Genomic DNA, 11,216 nt, shown 5'->3' on the forward strand with positions numbered 1-11,216 from the left:
GCTAACATAGCTGTGTCGCTAGCGATCACGTAGCACATCATTATATACCAGCTAGCCCAACTTCAGTAACCCTACAAACATCACTGCTGTTTAGTTTCCTGTCTTCATTTATGTTGGAAGTGATAGCAGAGCTGTAGTGATGTTCGATTCGTGAACGAATCATTCAATACTCGAGAATCACTTTACTAACTCGTGAATCATGATTCACAAGCCCAACTGACTCACTGACTCATCCCTGTTGCTGTTAGCAAACTAGTTCGCTTAGTAGAAATATATCTAGCTTATAATTAAAATTGCGGGGGGGGGGGAACAACAGCCAGTTTCTTAACAAAAGCATTTCTGCTCTGAACTGGAAGAAAAAACCCAGAGTAGAAGCTCACATCAAGAAAATAGCTCCTCGGTTCACAGTAGCATCGCTCTGCTAACATGCTGACAACACATTTGAGCTACTCACCCCCTCCCTTCCTGTGCTGAATCATAGAGCGAATGAATCACTCACTCACTCACTAACCCTAGTGATGTTCGATTCGTGAACGAATCGTTCAATACTCGAGAATCACTTTACTGACTCGTGAATCATGATTCACAAGCCCAACTGACTCACTGACTCATCCCTGTTGCTGTTAGCAAACTAATTCCATTAGTAGAAATATATTGTAACGTTCACAAGAACCAGACGGTTGGGGTCTCAGTTTGTCCGTTTATTCGGCACATAAGCCAGCGGGTTGTTAACTCAGGGGGAAGCGCTCTCGAACTACACCTCTCTTCAGCCTGGCACACACACAGAACAACCAGGTCCCCCCACCCCTTCCTGTACACCACCCTCACTACTTCCTGCAGCCCAACCAAACATGAATCTTAACCCTTTAAGACCTACCATAGAACCAAGTTCGCCAGAGCTTATATTATATTTTTACATGCTGTGGAGCCATTTTTGGGAGCATTTCAAGTTGCTATACATCAATACAACCATTATAGCCCAAACTTTAATAATATGTCTGCATTAGGTGCATAGTAATTACATAAATTGCAAAAAAGTGCAATAAACTACAAAAAAATTGAAAATCGTTTTTGTTTTTTTAACATATATTTCTAGTTAGAGAAATTTAAGAGGCTTATCCCTCAAAACTGTAAATACAAAAAAGTTACACAAACTAGTTTCCCACCACAGGAAATTTATTGTGAGTGTCTTCATAGTTTTATTTTTGAAATACACCAATTTTTATATACTGCAGGAAAAACAAAAATAAATATTATAGTGCAAATTTGCAAAATAACAGCATATGCATCAAAATAAACTATTTCCAGCAGTGCAATATGAGTCTTAAGCATCCCAGAAACGACACAGAAAGTCATAAAGTCAAACATAACTTTTTAAAACACATAACAAGTAAAACACAAGCTCATAAGGCCTCGATCGTAAAAAACTACATTTCCGCAAAATGACGTCACTTCCGGTTTCGGGCAGGTCATGCGGTCATGTGATAGTTCGCGCTGATGGACGTAGGAAGTGTTACAAACAGCTGATGGATCGGCGAAGCGTGTTTCTGGAATATCATGTTTTTGTTGCTGCAAGTGATTTTTATGCAGTTTTTGCAAAGCTATATGTGGAAGGAAACTGTGACCGAGGACAAGCTGATGGCGTAAGATGTAAGTACAACTCCTCCAGTTTCATATGCAAAAAAAATTATTGCGCTAGCTTACTTGGTTGCAGAGCTACCGGGATTTAAAAATAGTTACGCAAAACAGAGCGTGCCCGCTCCGATCGGCTGTAAAGGGTTAAAGGAACAACAACAGTGTGCAGAGAAAACCAACTTGTCACTGTCCAGTAACACTTAACCATCGTTACACTGCCCCCCCAGCAATAAGTTTCTCGTCCCCGAGGGAACGACACAGTCTCTGAGGCGGGGCGGTAGCCTACGTTCCCTCCTTGACCTCCTGAGCCCCTGAGGAGGACGCGGAGCTTCGGGGCTTTGGGGTGAAGAGTCCGAGGGGGGGGAACGCAGCCCCGGTCGGGGGCCCCTCTGAGCAGGGTCATGGACGCTCTGTACACGTCCCTCTGTAGGGGGCCATCCGGTCTCTGTGCAGCGCTACTATCCTCCCCCTAGGAGGCAACTGCACCCTGTAAACAACCTCCCCCACTCGCTCTAGGACGCTGCAAGGCCCCACCCAGCTGCTATCCAGTTTAGGACACCGTCCCTTCTTCCTCTTTGGGCTGTAGACCCACACCAGCTCCCCAGCACGGAAGTGCCTCCCTTTAGTGGTGATGTCGTAATTCCTCTTTTGGTGCAGGCCTGCCTTCGCCAGCTGCTCTCGGGCGTAGGAATGTGCAGAATCCAGCCGGTCCTGCAGCTTCCTTGCGTAGTCCCGGCCCGGTGGTGCCTCTGGCGCGTCCGGGGGTTTCTCAAAAGCCAACTCTGCAGGAGTTCTCAGCTCTCTCCCTAACATGAGCAGGGCAGGCGTACATTGGGTGGAGTCCTGCACTGCCGACCTGTAGGCCATGAGGGTAAGGGGAAGATGGTAATCCCAGTCCCGTTGGTGTTCTGAGGTAAGGATGGCTAGCTGCTGGGCCAGCGTCCTGTTAAACCTTTCCACCAGCCCATCGCTTTGGGGGTGAAGTGGGGTGGTGCGGGTTTTCTTAGTCCCAAGGCGTTCACACATGGCAGCAAATACCTTGGACTCAAAGTTACGCCCCTGGTCACTGTGGAGGGTCTCTGCTGTTCCAAAGCGGCTGAACATCCCCTCCACTAATACATCAGCAACCGTCTCAGCCTCCTGATCTGGGATGGCGTATGCTTCCGGCCACTTGGTAAAATAGTCCATGGCCACAAGGACATAGCGGTTTCCTCTGTCTGTGCGAGGAAATGGGCCCATGACGTCCACAGCTACTCGCTCCATTGGGGCTCCTGCTGGTTGCTGCTGAAGCTGAGCCCGGAACTGGTCTTGTGGCCCTTTGTGTGAGGAACATGCATCACAGCTGCGGCAAAAGTCCTCCACATCCCTCCGCTGTTGACCCCAGTAATAGCCCTGGCGGAGGCGGCGAAGAGTCTTGGAGACCCCAAAGTGGCCAGAGCCAGTGCTCCCATGGCAGGCTCCCAGCACAGCTGACCTCAGCGACCTTGGCACCACAACCTGCCACCTCTCCTCCCCCGTGGCAGGATCCTTCCAGGCACGCTCCAACACCCCCTCCTTCAGCCTGAGAGCTGCAAACTTGGCCCACAGCCCCCTGGTACAGATGGAAAACCCAGTGACCTCATCCCAAAGGGGTTGCTCCCCCTTCTCCAGCCACTGCAGGACCGGCAGCAGGTCTGTGTCTTGTTCCTGCCGTGCCCTCCACTTCGCTGCATCCACCACCAGAAGAACCCTGCAGCCGAGCTGTGCTGCTCCGTCTATTGTCGTGAGTTCCCGCTCTATTTCCTCTCGCTTCTCACAGTAACGGCAGCCAGCTGCAGCACATGGGCGGCGAGAGAGGGCGTCTGCGTTAGAATGGTGCGTCCCTGCTCTGTGCTCCACGGTGAAATTGAAGGCTTGGCGCTCCTCCAGCCAGCGAGCCACCTGTCCCTCTGGCTCCCTGAAAGACATCAGCCACTGAAGGGCAGCATGATCAGTTCTGACAACAAATGCTGTGCCGCACAGGTAGTATTTAAAGTGTCTCACCCCCGCCACCACAGCCAACAGCTCTCGTCGTGTGACACAGTAGCGCCGCTCGCCCCTGTTCAGGACCCGGCTGAAGTACGCCACCACCTTCTCCCCTTCCGGTCCAACCTGCGACAACACCGCTCCCAGCCCCACATTACTTGCGTCAGTGTCCAGGACAAAAGGCAGGGCGGGGTCAGGGGGGGCAAGGACTGGGGACTCTGTCAGCGATCTGCGGAGGGTGTCGAACGCCTGCTGACAGTCCTGGGTCCAGATGAAGTCACGGTCCTTCTGCAGCAGGTGGAAGAGTGGTGCGGCTATGGAGGAAAAGCCCTTCACAAACCTCCTGTAATAAGACGCCAGTCCTAGGAAGCTTTTGAGCTGTTTCTGGTCTGCTGGTGTGGGCCACTCGGTAATGGTGTGAATTTTTTCCTCCAAAGTGCTGATGCCCTCACGACCCAGCTTGTGGCCCAGAAATTCCACCTCCCTCCTCATGAAGTGGCACTTGTCGGGATGCAGCTTCAGGCCTGCAGCCGCCACCCTCTCCAACACTTGTCTCAGGGCATCCAGGGCAGCATCAAAGGAGCTCCCGTGCACTAGAAGATCATCCAGGTAAACCAGACACCGTTGCCGTGGGACGCCAGCCAGCACACTGTCCATAAGCCTCTCGAAGGTAGCAGGAGCGTTGCAAAGGCCAAAACTCAGGACTTTGAACTGCCATAGTCCCCTGTTAGTGCAGAAGGCTGTCTTCGGTCTGGATTCCGGGGACAGTGGCACCTGCCAGTAGCCACTCCGCAGGTCCAGGGTGGAAAACCAGGAGGACCCGGCTACTAAGTCGAGGGACTCATCAATCCTGGGAAGGGGGTAAGAGTCTTTCTTCGTCACTTTGTTGAGTGGTCTGTAGTCCACACAGAAACGCATCCTAGGACTTTTTTTCTTAGGCACCATCACCACCGCGGAGGCCCACGGGCTATCAGATGGTTCTATGATGCCCGCCTTCATCATTTCACACAGCTCCCTGTCTGCAGCCTCCTGATGAGCCAGGGGCAGGCGGCGGGGGCGCACTTTAATAGGCTGGGCATCCCCGGTCTCAATGACGTGCTCTACCAAGTGTGTCAAGCCAACATCACTTTCTTTCAGGGCAAAAATGTCACTAAACTCTTTTAGTACCTGCCATAGACTCTCTTGCTGCTGTGGAGTCAGCCCCTCACAGTTCTTTGACCAGATACTCCTCACTGCTGAGAGCCTCTCCTCCTCCTCCTCCTCCGCTCGCTGTTCTGCTGGCGGGTCTGCAGGGGTCTCTGCGGTGGAGGTGGACGCCGCGGCAGATGCTGGGCAGACCGGGGGAGGAATAAGCGGCACCTTCTTCCCATCAGGGAGTACGAGGAGGCCTTTGCCTAAGTCCAGTACACCACCAATGGCTCGTAAAAAATCCAGCCCAAGGATGCAGGCGTCCTGCACGTCAGCCACCCAGGCAGCATAAGACACACCGAGGTCCCCCACCTTGAACTGGAACACTCCCTTCCCTCTCATTGGGGCCAGATCACCGGTCACAGTCTTAAGTTGCACGTTAGTCGGTTGTACAGCAGCTCCGGTTGGGACAATATCGGGTCGGACCAGCGTTGCATTGGATCCCGTGTCCAGCAGGGCCGTACAGGACACCCCCGCAATCGTCACTGGAACATGGCAAAAGCCGCCAACCTGGGTCCAGCCCACAGTGATGGCCGCACCGGGTGGAGGTGGCGGTGGTGTGGGGATGTCGTTCTCCCAGGCCCGTGTACTCCCGCCTACACGGGCCCGTGGGCGTTTCCCTGAACCGCTGCAAGCTTGGGGCACTGCCTGATGAGGTGTCCGACTTGTCCACATCCCCAGCAGCTCTGAGGTCGGCGGTGTGGGCCAGCCCGAGGGGAAGGCGACTGCAGCGAAGCTGTCTGCACCAAACTGCACAGGCCCGCTGGCGTCTCCATCTGTTCCACAGGTGCTGACACAGCCCTCACCACGTGTGCGTTGTCAGCGCCCCCAGAGGATCCTGCAAGCATCCCTCTCTCCAACGCTAGCTCCAGGGCTGCACTGAGTGTGGCCGGCCGAGCAAGCTGAGTTTGCATGCGGAGCTCTTTAGGGCTCAGGGCCTGCAGGAACTGGTCCCGAGCTAACTCCGCCTGCACTGATGGTGGCATGCTGTCATACGCCCTCCGGCAAAGGCACTCGACTTCATGGGCCAAAATGCGGAGGGGCTCACCTGGCAATCTGCGTCTGTTGTGGAACTCCGACCTCAGCAGCACTGGTTGGTTATACTGCCCGAAGCGCCTCTGAAGTGCTCCGACCAGAGCATTATAATCTCCCCTCTGCTCCTCGGTCAGCAGCAGCAGGCATGCAGTTGCATCCTCACACAGGCACAAAGCCAATTGGAGAGCTTTATGTTCCTCAGACCAGCCAGCTGCAACAGCTAACAGCTCGAACTGTGTGATAAACACTTCCCATGGCGTCTTGCCGCTGAACTTAGGCGTTTTTATATTCGCTGCAGCTTGCTGGGCGCCGCCATGTTTGTTTACATCATGTGACGGCGCGCCAAGCGAGGTCGACTCCTTCCCGCCGGAATCGCGGCCGCTGTGCGAACAGTTCCCGAGCCTAGTCAAACCTGGAGAAAATCCAGCTTCGGCAGACAGCCGCAGCGCCGTTTCCCTCACTCCATGGGCGGGCGAGCGCGGACGAACCTCCCTCTCCTCCGTCTCCTTCTTAATCCTGCCCGGCAACATCCTCGTCTCGTAACGGCAAGCGTCGCCGGCACAGGGTCTCGGGCGTTCTGGGGTTCTTTTTTCTTTCTTCACTTCTGACACCAATGTAACGTTCACAAGAACCAGACGGTTGGGGTCTCAGTTTGTCCGTTTATTCGGCACATAAGCCAGCGGGTTGTTAACTCAGGGGGAAGCGCTCTCGAACTACACCTCTCTTCAGCCTGGCACACACACAGAACAACCAGGTCCCCCCACCCCTTCCTGTACACCACCCTCACTACTTCCTGCAGCCCAACCAAACATGAATCTTAAAGGAACAACAACAGTGTGCAGAGAAAACCAACATATCACTGTCCAGTAACACTTAACCATCGTTACAATATCTAGCTTATAATTAAAATTGTGGGGGGAAAACAACAGTCAGTTTCGTAACAAAAGCATTTCTGCCCTGAACTGGAAGAAAAAACCCTGAGTAGAAGCTCACATCAAGAAAATAGCTCCTCGGTTCAGAGTAGCATCGCGCTGCTAACATGCTAACAACACATTTGAGCTACTCACCCCCTCCCTCCTGTGCTGAATCATAGAGCGAACGAATCACTCAGGACTCACTAACCCCCTCCCTCCTGTGCTGAATCGTAAGCTTAAGCGAATCACTCAGGACTCGCTCACCCCCTCCCTCCTGTGCTGAATCATAGAGCGAGCGAACGAATCACTCACTCACCCCCTCCCTCCTGGCTCACAGCTCCTTCTTCTTCTTGGTTGGCAACCAATGTTAAGGCGCATTACCGCCCCCTGGCGCACAGCTCAGTGGACATTTAGATGAGAAAATATATATTTAACACATTTAAGGAAAATACAAATTAAATTAAAATAAACAAAATAAATGTTTATTAAGCAATTTTGATGGGAAATTGCTTAATTTTAGAAATGTTTTTGCTCTTTTTTTGCTCTATAAAATAGTTGTTGTTTTTTTTAGAATCATTCATCTTAGCAGTGGGATTTACATGAAAAGAGAAACAAATTAAGTTTGAGTGAAAATGTAAATTTTTTGCACTCTCTGGTCAACTGACTCAGTGAATCAAATGACTCAAAAATCCGATTCACTTTGGTGAGTGACTCATTAAATGGTAAATGGCCTGTATTTATATAGCGCTTTACTAGTCCCTAAGGACCCCAAAGCGCTTTACATATCCAGTCATCCACCCATTCACACACACATTCACACACTGGTGATGGCAAGCTACATTGTAGCCACAGCCACCCTGGGGTGCACTGACAGAGGCGAGGCTGCCGGACACTGGCGCCACCGGGCCCTCTGACCACCACCAGTAGGCAACGGGTGAAGTGTCTTGCCCAAGGACACAACGACCGAGACTGTCCAAGCCGGGGCTCGAACCGCAGCAATGCTGATCGTTTTATTAAAGATGAAAGAATTTAGACAGTTTTTAACTCTCAGTGATGCTGCAGTGTTCGTTTGACCTGAAGATTACGGAGTTTAGGACCCAGATTACTCCCAGATTTAAGAGCATCTTAGTCCGACAAATACGACAATAACGACGGCTGCTTGCATGTTCTGCAAAAAAATGTGCTTTGTTGTGTATCTGACGGACAAACACCAAACCAGGTCCACATCACTGAAGTTTTTACAAACCAATTCTGGTTCATCTGTTTCACTCAACAATCGGCCATGTGCGTATGAAAACAAAGGCACTGCGCATGCGCGTTTTACTCATATTCTATCGCGATATTTCATTTTCCTATCGTTGCCTAACATTATACCGGTATTACCGTGAACGGTATACTATGGCCCAGCCCTAATGTGGTACAATTAAATAACCAATAAGTGTCTTGTTATGAGATGACATGCTAAATAACTGAACCTGCTTTAAAAGAAAATGTATTGCTTTCATGTTGTAATGGTCAGTCACCTTATCAATGCGAAAATCTGTTTTGATATCTCTATAACATGAGCAATGCCCACTCGTGTATGAATAAACACGATAGCTTAAATACATATATGTTGTTAATCTACCAGCAATTCTTATGTGCCATGACTACTAAGCAGTTACCACAAATTTTGCAGATATGCTAATAATCATTCAACCATGAAAGGTTTTTATTTACAGACAGAACAGTTTGTTATACCTGGAGGAAAAAACACTTTTATTGCAAATGTTGTCAATGTTCTTTCCAATTGTGTCTCTTTATTGTTCTCCTGCATCCTGCTGTTTAAACCCAGCCACAATGTGCAGCAAGATTATAACCTAAAATGTCTTTGTTTGTGTTTGGAATCAATTTTGTTTAATATAATTGTTTATTTTTTCACTGCATGTCAAGATGCAGAAGAAAGTTGCGCCATATCCAGGGAAAATCTCTGTGGCGTTCCGCAAGGGGCGACTTAGATACCTTCTCCAGGACTCGTCAAAAGAAGCTCGAAGGATTAAAAATGACCCCAAGCTTCAGGACAAGTCTGCACCTGTGAGGGAGGACGATGCTCTGACTGTCATCTATCAGAGAGGAGGGGATGCCTCTGATATGAAGGAAGTGCAGGGAGAGTACATCCTGCAGTTTGGAAAATATAAAGGGAAATCTTTCCGGTGGCTTCTGGAGAATGATGTCGGGGACACCATGTACCTGATCAAAGATCTCGAGAAGCAAGAGGCTGCAGGGACCTCTGTGGCGAAGGGCATGGCAAGGAGAGCTTGCATTCATTTGTACAGTAAGCCCTCAGCTTTGCAGAGATAAAAACTCTTCTGAGCTACGAGACCAGCAGAGTGAGTGTTGCAGCAGAAGCCTCTGAGGATGATCAGCTGGTTGGCTTTGGCTCACTAGCCAAGAGCACCTGGAAGGAGATTTGGGACGGCAGAGGTGACGGCTATGCAGACCTTATCATGAGGAAGAGCTGCAATCAAGGAACACGGCCTCATAAGCTGCAGCAGTACCTGCGGAAGAAGTAGCAGTCTGCGCCTGCTACTACAAACGCCCCAACTAAACAACCTCTTGGTAAGTTGTTTTAATAATATTTTAATAACATTGTTGACATGAAATATAAATTCAGTACATATTTGTCTAATTGTTGCCTCCATCACAGGGATGGATGAGGATAAAGACCTGGAGGACACAATGCTGAGCATCTCACCTGTAAAACTACAATTGCAGAGCTGTAAGTACTGCGTTATTACTAAATGTCAGAAGTGATAATGGATAAATCTGTTTCTGTCTCATATGTCCCTGTCCTCTGTCTCTGCATTACTAGTCACTGTGCCAGCAGCAGCAGGGTCCACACCCAGAGGATCTTCAGGAGCAAACAGGTTTTCAAATGAAAGGTTTCAGAACTGGAGTACAATTGTTTTCCATGAATTGCTCTGCAAAGCTGAGCCTGAACTTGAACTTTTATATATTGTCTTGTTCTTGTTTTTGTGTGTTCTGGCCACGTTCTAGTGATGTTCCTCTAATAGTATAGTTGTATGCTGGCTGTATGGTGGAAGAAAACAGTAAATAAGGGAGAAACAGTTGATATTGTATATAAGACAGTTTTGTTCTAGTTGTGAATGTTTCTTTTGTTTATATAAATATAAACTGATTGTAAATATAAAAGTGTAAATAAATAGTTTTCTGCAAAAATATCAACACAGTTTTCTTCTTAGAGTTCACCTATATGTTTATATATCTGTGTGTGCTCACCATCAGGTAATCAGTTTTAATAAGTTGTGAGTGCTGCCCTGAAAGCTTACATATTATTTCTAAATCACTTCATGTAATGATAACAAGTCATCCTTTCTCTAGAGGAGTCTCACAGCTTTTATCTTCTTAATCTTTCTGTTTTCATTTATATTATTAGAAACATGACTGCTGTCTTTTATCTGTGTGATTGTACAGCCTGTTTCAGACATGACCCCCACACAATGTCTGAAGTTATCTTTAATACATGCAGCATACAGCTGAAGCTGCAGACAGTTTCTCACTTCTGGTGATAATATTTTTGATTTAGGTATTGTTGCTTGCTAGCTTGAAGCTTATCTACAAAAATAATTCAATAAGGAGAGATCATGTGGAAAAACTCAACATGATTTATTGAGATACAGAAATAAATGTAACTGTTTGGCAGTTATGACCCATCATAGCAGAAAGAATCCCAGCAGTGACAGGATTTTGCACAACCACCACCCCAGAGTCAACATGCTGATAGTAATGAAGATGAAGATGGAGGCTGGGACAGGGTTCTGAGTGACCACAGTGAGGAGAAGAAAGGAGAGGAGGCGGGCTGCATGGCTGCGGATCTGAAACGCAGAATGGCAGAAGCAGAAGAGCAACAGATTTAAAGCATGCAGAGTGGAGGCTGGCAAGAGCATGACTGGAATAAAGTAATCATGTCAGTACTGAGTTTGTGCTGGAAAATGAATAGATATAAACTAACAGCCACCAGGAAGCAGACAGATGACTTATTACAGACATGCCTTGTTTAAATTATGTATAAGCTTCATTTTCATCAGAATGTATCTGTATTATAGTTTTAGCTTTAGTCTTTGTATTAAAAGTTGGATGTCTCCATAATTGTAGACTATATGTCTGGTATGTATCATCTCAAGACTGTGATTAGTCTGAGTTATGTACTTTGTGACAGTATAGGTACGTAATGCAGAAAAATTGCCCCACAGGCCATAACACTATATGATATAAATAAAATGATAATGAAATAAAAATTAAAAGCAAAGTGAAAAATAAATGTTATCCACAATAAGTAAATTGAAAATGGTGTTTAACTTTTAATAATGTAACACAAACTTTGTCCCAACCAGGACTCGAACCCGCGCTCAGACAGTTCAGTGTAAAAAAAAAACAAAC

This window comes from Astatotilapia calliptera, chromosome 1 (assembly GCF_964374335.1).
Source record: "Astatotilapia calliptera chromosome 1, fAstCal68.1, whole genome shotgun sequence".
Lineage (NCBI taxonomy): Eukaryota > Metazoa > Chordata > Actinopteri > Cichliformes > Cichlidae > Astatotilapia > Astatotilapia calliptera.